Consider the following 10160-nt stretch of genomic DNA (forward strand, 5'->3'; position numbering starts at 1 on the left):
ACGAATTTTTCTATTTATTGAAATCATATAAATTATTATCAAAGCTGTCCTATTATAACGAATATTATCAAAATTTTTAGGAAATATTTTACAATAAATTTAAAATGTTATTATTTTAAGTACAAACGACCCGCATGCAATGGCTAGACTAAATATACTGCACAATTTTTCTTGTTTCTTTACTATATTGCCTATGTATTATATAAAAACCTTCCTCTCGAATCACTCTATGTTTTAAAAAAATGCATCATAATCAATTGCGTAATTTTAAAGATCTAAGCATACATAGGGACAGACTGCGGTAAGTGATTTTATTTTATACCAACTCTGTAATAATAATGATTTTCTTACTCCTTTTTTAACCATATCCGAGTAGTAAAAATAGTACCTTTTGGGTAACTAATACCATTTGCTAAGCATTTTTTTTATGGTATTGGTTGGCGGACGAGCATATGGGCCACTTGAGTGGTCACCATCACCCATAGACAATGACTCTGTAAGAAATATTAACTATTCCTTACATCGTCAATGTGCCACCAACCTTGGGAACTAAGATGTTACGTCCCTTGTGCCTGTAGTTACACTGGCTCACTCACCCTTCAAACCGGAACACAACAATACTGAGTACTGTTATTTGGCGGTACAATAACTGATGAATGGGTGGTACCTACCCAGACGGGCTTGCACAAAGCCCTACCACCAAGTGTAATTTGTATTATAAAAAAATATTTTCCAAATAAAATATATATCTTTTCGAATACAAAATTTTTGTAAGTTTCGTCGTATTTTCTGTGATTTGGTCCATGGCATCTGCACGTGACTATTCGATTCCGTTCGCACACTCGTATGCAAGATTTCCTTTTTCAGCGTACAGTGAATGCACTGCCGATTTTCGAATACGCTATGAAGCAAACCACTGAAGATCCCTATTCTGAAAATGATTTATTACGCCTCGGAAACAAACTTCACGGATTGATGACTTCGATATTTTCAAAGTTGAGTAAAACTACGGAAAATTTAACACAATCACCGTTCATTATGATCACTTAAATGCTGTCTACAGTGAATTTGATGTGTGAATATAAATTGTTTCAATTGATTTCCCATATAAATATTTTTTACTTAAACTATCGATTACGGAGCTTAAAGGTCATTGAACTTTTTAAAAGGTTAATTTTCCACTTTGGGAGAAAGGTCTTTTCATTTTTTGAAGATTGGAGCTTATTCCACCATGCTTATCCAATCCGGTTTGGAAATAAATCTGCCGGATCAAAATTTTGGCACGTGCAGATCTTCGATGGAGAGATAAATTCCTTATTCCACCAAAATACAGTAACGCAGATTGAATTGGATTGTGATTTGATTGTGGAATGACTACATGAAAATTCTGCTCTTGCCTCGAACTCGCAACCATCGGTGAAGATTCTTTTATTTCAACCACTGGACAAGCTCAGCTTATACAACAATGTCATGAAAAAGCTATAACAAAAACCAAACATTGTAATCTATTAAATTAATGTTAATAAATGCTAAGACTCTACATATACATACATACACGTCGTATGTTAATTAATCTCCAAAACGTAAGTACCTTTTCGTATAATTTCATCGTGTCGTCTGACCTCCGTGATCCTTTATGGGCTGGATACATTTTGGGCTTAAAATATTTCTTCTACCATAGACACTTATATTTAATTTTAAAACGACTTTAATTGAAAAACTTTAGTAATAGAACAAAATTTTAACATCTTTTGATATTGATTTTAAACGAAATTAAAATATACTTTATTCGATCAAGTAGGTACTGAAGCCACGGCGGAATTTTACCGACAAAAACCAAGCTCAAACTCAATTTATATTCATCTTGTTTTATCAAATGAGACAGATGAGAAAATTTGACATTCAATTATTAGTCACCTCTAGCAAGTCGGTACTGTAAGACTACCCCGTTGATCTAGCAGCTAGTTATAAAGCCGTAAACCCTGAGGTACTGTCCAACCTTTAAGTCAGGTCAATTAAAAGTGATAAGGTTTCAAAAGGTCCCAGTAACAACCCGAAGATTGGCAGTTAGAACTGTGTACTCTTTGTGCCTCGGAAAGCACCTTAAGGCATTGGTCCTGCGCCTCAACTCTTCCTCGTCGTACTCGATTTAACAACTATCGATTATGAGAATGAGAGAATACATTATGGGAATATTCTTTGTTCCAACCAAATATCAAATTCGAAGAAATGAAGATAAACAAACCTCTTCCTTAAATATTAATTAACCTTGGCATTTTCTCTGTATAAAATAGAACATTATTCGAATCAACGACCTATCCAGCTATATATATCAAAGTTCCGATTACAACTTCGGCAAAATTCAATAATACATTTTCACGAATCCATAACAAATACAGCGGAATTCCTAGATTATTCAAATCCTCAAATGTCAAAGTTGTTTATGATTATTCCTCCCGTGATTGAGATAATGATCCTGGATTGTAACTATAGTGATAACAAAACTTTCATCTTCAAAAAAATTCAAGGTAAAATAAATCAAATTTACGTAAATGTTGTTCGTCAATAAATTCGAGTACAAACCGATAAAGCAATCAGCTATGTCTAATACATATAGAACTATTTGGATCATCGGATTAAGAGCAAAATACTTTTATAAGAACACACTATCTTATAAGGCTGTAGGCTCTACAAATACACATTAAAAATATTGATGATTATTCGTATTGCCTAAACGATAAGTGAACTAGTGTTATTACAATTGCAAGAAACATAAAATATCGATGAGTTTACTTCCAAGTTCCTTCTGTACTAAATCGATCCATTATTTAGGTGTACCAATAGTTGTAGTCGCTTTTGATTGATACGTATTTGTCTTGTAACAAATAATAAATAATCGTTTGCCTTAACAACACCAGCGAGTCAGTTGCACAATAAGGCCGATTAAAAAAGTGAAGAAGCATCAAAACATTGCTAGTACCTTTTGCAGTGCCATTATACTTGACCAGAAGTACACTTTATCTTATTAGGTTAGCCTATTTGGTCGCATGCCTTCCTAAAATTAAAGCAATGTCAACAACAGGCACTGCGTGTTACAAATCTTGTTGTATATAACCTCAAATTTATTTAGCAATTACCTTTACACTGTGTAATAATTAACGCAATAAAGTTAAAAATATAAACCGCTATAATTAACAATTCATGCAAAAGTTAAAATCTGTCAATGTCCTGCTGGTAAGTTTATTCCACAACGATGCTCGAATGCTGATTGATCGATACACGTGTGGTAGATTTATCATCTAACAGATTTCGTCACGATGTTTTCCTTCACCACCGATCATCAAATTAATTGTTATAGACACAAATTCACCACTTGAACATTCAATGGTGCTTACTTGGATTTGAACCCACACTGTTTTTTTTTTTTTAATTCAAGTGTTGTAGCCTCCCAAAAATAAAATCGAGTAGACATTTAAGTTTCTAAATAAAATTACAAAAAACACAAGGTATTTAATATCCAACTACATTTTAGGTTATAAATGAGTAACTATTTAAATATATGAAGTGTATTGAAGACTACAATTAATTCGATCTCAATTTATATTGCAAAAATATAATGAGTTTAATCCATTCAAGTCACATATAATAAAACCGAAGCCATAAATACAATGAAGAATAATTAATTCATATTTACAAATATAGCGTCTGTTATGTCATTCATACCAAGTCCGATGCTCTTGTTTGAATATCTTGAGATAAAAAATATTCCCATCGTATAACGGCTGTCGATTATTGTAATAACAAATTGTTCCATTGATGCGTCAGTCGATTCATTTAATTTATGCAAAAATTTTAAGTTTCACTCTTGTTTGAGCTGAGATAATCGATTAGTTAGAACACGTACAACTTAATTGGAGATTGCGGCTTCGAACCCGGAAAAGCGCCGCTGAATTCCTATTTACTACTCGTGCTTGGTGAAAGAAAATATCGTTAGGAAACCTGCACGTTTCCGATAAAAATCCATCGCACATATATCCATTACTACAAATTATAGCAGTATGTTGGATTAAACTCCAATTATTTATTTATTTTTAAGTACTTCTGTCCTCAAAAAGCACAAAAATTTGATTCCAAATAATTCTCATAAGTCAACAAAGTTTCCAATATTATATTGAACAAATTTGAAATATATGAATTTATACCTTTTTATAATAATTGTATAAATTGTATTATTTACATCTATATACATTTTATAATGTCTCGTCCAAGCGTTCAAGATATTTTGATCTATTAATGAAGAAATATTACTAAAATACAAAACGCTTACAACTTTTATTATAAAATGATAAATAGGATTATTTGAGTCGAAAAGTAGCTACAAATATGATTACTTCTGGTAATCTCTCCGGTAGATTAAATCGCGCTTTAAATTAAAAGTATTCTGTGAAATGTTTCAAAAGTACTAATTATATATTAAAAGTAAAAAATAGAAGTAGATTTTTTTTTTATTTTCATACTAATCCAATTAGCGATAAGGTTGGGATTCGAACCCGCACTTATAGGCAGTGAAGCGAACGCATAGCGTAATGACTAACCACTTTCGCAATGTTTTCTGTCCTGTCTCAGGGACTAATTACTGGAGTATCTCAATGAACTTTATTCACATGTAACCATGATAGCAAGTGCAGATTACTTTTTTTCAATTCAAAAAAGCTCCTGTACTAATGGAAAAGCTGAAAATTTATCATGCTCGAAAGCATTTTTATTCGTATTATTAGCAGAATCAAAATTCTTAATAATTGTGCATTAAAATTCAAATAAAACAAAAATTTACCACATTTTACGCGACGTAAGACTTTTTTTTTATTAAATGTGAGACAACATCACATACATTACTCTGATCCCGATGTAAGTAGCTAAAGCACTTGTGTTATGGAAAATCAGAAGTAACGACAGTACCACAAACACCCAGACCCAAGACAACATAGAAAACTAATGTTAATCTACATCGACTAAACCAGGAATCGAACCCAGGACCTCGGAGTGGCGTACCCATGAAAACCGGTGTAAATAAACATTGTTAATTTTCATCGTATAAATTATATTATATCCCTTTTATCCTCTGTTTAAATTAAACTGGTAAGCCTGTTCTCGATTTATCCATACATGATTTCAGATATTATAAATTCATTTCATAAATTAGACGTAATCTATGTTAACAATAGCTAAGCTATACGTATAAACCGTTACAGGAAATTATACACACACAACAACACGTGATCAATAATTCAGCTGTCAAGAAACTGTATAGCTTGTCTTTATGTCCTAGAACTATCATAAATTAAATATCGGTTACCATATCAACATATCATGTCCATCACTTTAATGAGCGAAAATATTCAATATTTTTCTGAAAACGCGGCTATACACAGTCTTTAGATATAAAAAAATATATTCAAAAAAACCCTACACTATTTTTTGCACACTCTGCAATGAAAAAAAAAATGGGCATAGTGCTGTATTTAAAAAAAAAGAGTAAATATTGTAACGATTCTTTGTTCTTATAAGATCTAGATACATTGTAAACTATATAAGGAATATTAAAATTACAATGAAACTTCAATACTCTACAACATTTATTTCATCGAAATTACAAAAATAGTAGCCCGTACCGTTCATAATTCGTCAGCAATTTCGCTACATGGATTATGAACTAACTTTACTTACAATTATCCAATAATATTATATATAAACTAAGTATTTTTCCGAATTTAAATTAGACAATAATAATGGGAAACGTACGCATACTTAAAATATATTAATGTTGTCATAATAGTTAATTAGATATTGAGGTTAGTTTAGAATAAAGGTTAGTTTCTTGAACATAGAAATGTTCAAGAAACTAACCTTAAAATAATCTATCTATCTATATATATATATCTATCTAATTACCCTAAGACTTATGTAGATTCATATAACGAAACATGACTGCCTGAAAACTAATTCAAATCACTGAGTTATCACGTGCTTAATTTTTGTTTATAAATTATTCCGTACAACATGAAGAAAAACTGCGTGATTAAAATTTACTCTTGATCAATGAATTTCTACCTTTTTCTAGCTATCATTAAAGAGCGTTGTACGATAAACCAAAACCATCTTGAAATCAAAATCTTTTAGTTCAAATATAAAACCTTTTTAAAAAACAGCTGTCACTTAAAAAAGATCTCAAATACTACGACGTTACATTGAGTTGATGATGACTTCCTATCGGCTTTTAACTAGGTATCATCTAGATTTAAAGTACTTATCAATACAAATGCATCAAGCCCTTATACATCATAGGTATATTGATTTGATAAATCTTAGATAAGTCGTTTATTTGGACAGCACCGCTGATCATTAAACCAGCACCATACTTCGTCATTGCTCTGACACCGAAGTTACGAATGCTTTCAATTTCAGCTAATCGGTTTATGGGAACTGTGAAGAAAAACTGTTACCAAGTTTGACCACATGCTAACAATCATATAAATCAATGCAACGCTCTGAAAATGTTGTCACAATTTTTCCTTACAGTTCATACAAATGATTGAATGGTGTAATGATGTTGATAGGACATTATAAATTTTATAAAGTCTTCATTATAACCGTGATTCATACATAAAACCAGTTTAACTATAAACTGGTCTGATTATAAACCAAATCGTCTGTGAAAAATACACATATAGAAACCAGAACCTGCCGTAAGAGGCTTGTCGGCAGTAAATTGCGTGATGCAAGATTATTACCAAAAAATACATTGAAACAATTACACGAAAATAATTAATTTCAACGCCCGATGATCTAAATAACATTGCAAATAGAATTATTAACTGTAATTATTTCATCAAATAAATAAACAATAATCGTAATCGTGTAGGAAATAAAACATTATTAATGGTACGTTTAAAAATTCCGGTGAAATCAAAACATACGTATATCGGTTCACGCATATCGTGAATTTGCAGCATTACTCACTGATATAACGAAAACCCGATTTTCGTACCTGAAAAAATCGCAGTCATTAACCCCGCACAAATCGCACTAGAAAAACCTCAGTGTCACAAGCACGTATATTAAGGTCCGTCAAAACAATTATGTCACACGATACGATAATTAAAACACAATGTACTTTGATGTCACTGTAAAATTTAATAAGGGCTTACAACGTCATGCAATGGAATTTCAAATTACCACTGTAATCCCGAATTTAAATTCCGACTCGTTTGTTTACGTTCGCGATGTTGGAGGGAAAGCGGAGACAAGCACTCCCTCCGAGCGTCCAAGTCAAACTGCCGATGAAAATTGTTCGTCCGTCAACCGACTGTGGAAAATGTTTTCGGTGAACACCGACGTGAACTAGCCTTTGTATCGTATTATGATAGCTATGTTTTATTGCAATATGATCTTTATTACATCACCATAAGAACCAATAGACGTGTATTCACCTCTGAAAAGTGGTAGTAATTACACGTATCTTTACTTCGTAGTTCCGTTGGTTTGCCAGAATAATCGCATTTTCATTTACATATACAGGTTTCTTTTATTAATGTTAACTTTTTAAAAAATATATTGTCTGTATGTGTGCAATATTCGGCCGGATGTTAGATATGAAATAAAAAATATTTAACGCGTATATTTACACCCACACTAAGTATTATACTCTGTGTCTGTGTGTGTCAATTATAAGTAAAATAAATAATATAAATATACTATTTTTAGCTTCCATATCAGTAATAATGCTTAAGTTTTTTTAATATATTTATTTAGACTAGACTTTTTTTTTAATCTATGTAAAATTACAAATTAAAAACAGGATTTATTAATAAAATCACTATTACCTTACTATTTATTACCTTTAAATAGTAAAACAAATTTTATTGTTATTGTATTAATTCAACTATGGTGCTTATTATATTGTCTTGTTATAATATTAATTAGAAAAATCCATTTACTTTATAAGCCAATTAAGACCACTAAAAATATACAGAATTGACACCTTAAAAATTCATACATTTTAATTTCGTTTTTCATTTAATAATTTTACTGATATAAAGTATTACATCTACATTATTACTACACAAATTTAAAAATAACATGAATTTTATTATCACAGGAAAATATTTGTAAATAAATTATTTTCATTATACAATATTAAATTTTTTAATGCAAAGAACCTCTTTTATTGAAAAATTCGAATTTACAAGATTTATTTAAATGTAGAGCTTACATTCGGAATGTAAATTTTACTGACAAGAACAAAATATGTACTTACAACTTAAAATTTTGAAAAGAAAATGTTAATATCAAAACAATAGGTACCTTTATCCATTTTCCGACCCGAACCGAAAAGTGATTAGTCATTCTAAAATATTAAATGATAAAAATCTTAAGAGTTTTCAGAGATCAATCATAATTTTCATTGAAGTTCTGACGAGATAATAATTAAAGAATCATGTAATCTTTATAATGTTTTGTTTTTGAGTCATTTTCGCTCAACATTTACAAAGGACGCATTGCGGTAGAAAGCTTTCATGTATGCTTTCTAAATAAACTTCATACATAATGACGTTTTTTATTAAATAACTCGTGTCATAAGTATAATAACACATTTTTATAATCTAACATGTTTTGGTAAGTTTTTTTGTAGTGAAAAGTCTAACAGTAAAGGCATATAATAATTGTAATATGCTATTTGTTGTTTTGCAAACGAGATGTACATTTATTTGTAAATAATTGATTTCTTTCTTCTCACAAAATCTTTTTGTACATTTTTTTCTAGGCCAAATCTAGTTTTTTTTTTTTATAAAAGTTTCGATATTGTTAATCTCATCTTAAATAACAAGAATAATATTTAGCGAAATAGGTATACAAATTCTGACAAATCAATTGGATTGAAATATATTTTATCCTAGTTAACTTCTTGTAAAGTTAAGCGTTTTTCAATCACAATTCGCCACCATCCCAACAAAAGACATACTATACATATACTAAACTTAAACTTGGAGGTAAGGCTTTGGACAAGCCCGCCTGGGTAGGTACCACCCACTCACCATATATTCTACCGCTAAACAACAGTACGCAGTATTGTTGTGTTCCGGTTTGAAGGGTGAGTGAGCCAGTGTAACTAAAGGCACATAGCATCTTAGTTCCCAAGGTTAGTGGCGCATTGACGATAGTTAATATTTCTTACAGCGTCATTGTCCATGGGTGATGGTGCCCACTTACCATCAGGTGGCCCATATGCTCATCCGCCAACCTATTGCATATAAAAAAAGAAAAAATAATAATTCCTTTAAACTTATAAACATTGAGTTAGACATAATAAATAAAATATATAATAATGCAACTGAAAAAAAATACAACCTAAGAAATATCAAACATCCTTCTTATTATTTTATGACTCGGAGCCAACGCGAAGATCTATTACAGCCAAATACGGACAAAATCTGATATATAAGTCATATGATGTATCGTACGTCGGAAGTCGGAAAGCGGTGCATTGATTTAAACGGGAGCCGGTTATGGCTTCTTTTGCCGTGCAAATAAATATCAAGACAGCTTGAATACATAACAGCTTGAGTACATAAGTTATGCACCAAGGATTTTTACGTATAATTGTAAAATTCTTTATATACTATATATATTAATATGATACTTCTACACTAATATTGTAAATGTGAAAGTAACTCTATCTGTCTTTCGCTCTTTCACTACCAAACTGCTGTACCGAATATTTTATATTATTATGAAGCAAACTTGAACTCCGAAAAGGACATAGGCGGATACTTTGATGACAATCTAAAACGCGTGCGAAGCCGCGGGCGCCTACTAGTAGTTGTATAAAATATGTTTGCAATTAATGACACATAAGTCTCGTGTATTCAGACATTTACAAAGACACACAGCACACGTGGTAGTGAAGAATCCTTTAAAACTATACAAAACGCATTATTGTCAAAAGTATTCACTTAAATTAAGTTAATTTATTTTTTCGCTACTTTATGTTTATAAAAAACCTTATAACATCACAACCGCAATGTATCATCAGTCTGATGCGTGTTCGTCTTCTGTGAGGCTTCTATACAGAATTGCTTAGTCTCAATCGCAATGAAAGA

The 10160-nt window shown here is 31.1% G+C and overlaps 1 protein-coding gene across 1 annotated transcript in view; it reads right to left on the minus strand.

The window, feature by feature from the left end:
* Positions 1-7338, minus strand: part of LOC124536666 (rap1 GTPase-activating protein 1) — a 278996-nt gene extending 271658 nt beyond the window's left edge. The window contains exon 1 of the mRNA XM_047113218.1: positions 7049-7338. The gene's annotated coding sequence lies outside the window, so the exon portion shown is untranslated. The remainder of the gene's footprint in view (positions 1-7048) is intronic.
* Between the last annotated feature and the right edge of the window lie 2822 nt (positions 7339-10160).

The sequence above is a fragment of the Vanessa cardui genome, chromosome 17 (genome assembly GCF_905220365.1).
Source record: "Vanessa cardui chromosome 17, ilVanCard2.1, whole genome shotgun sequence".
Taxonomy (NCBI): domain Eukaryota; kingdom Metazoa; phylum Arthropoda; class Insecta; order Lepidoptera; family Nymphalidae; genus Vanessa; species Vanessa cardui.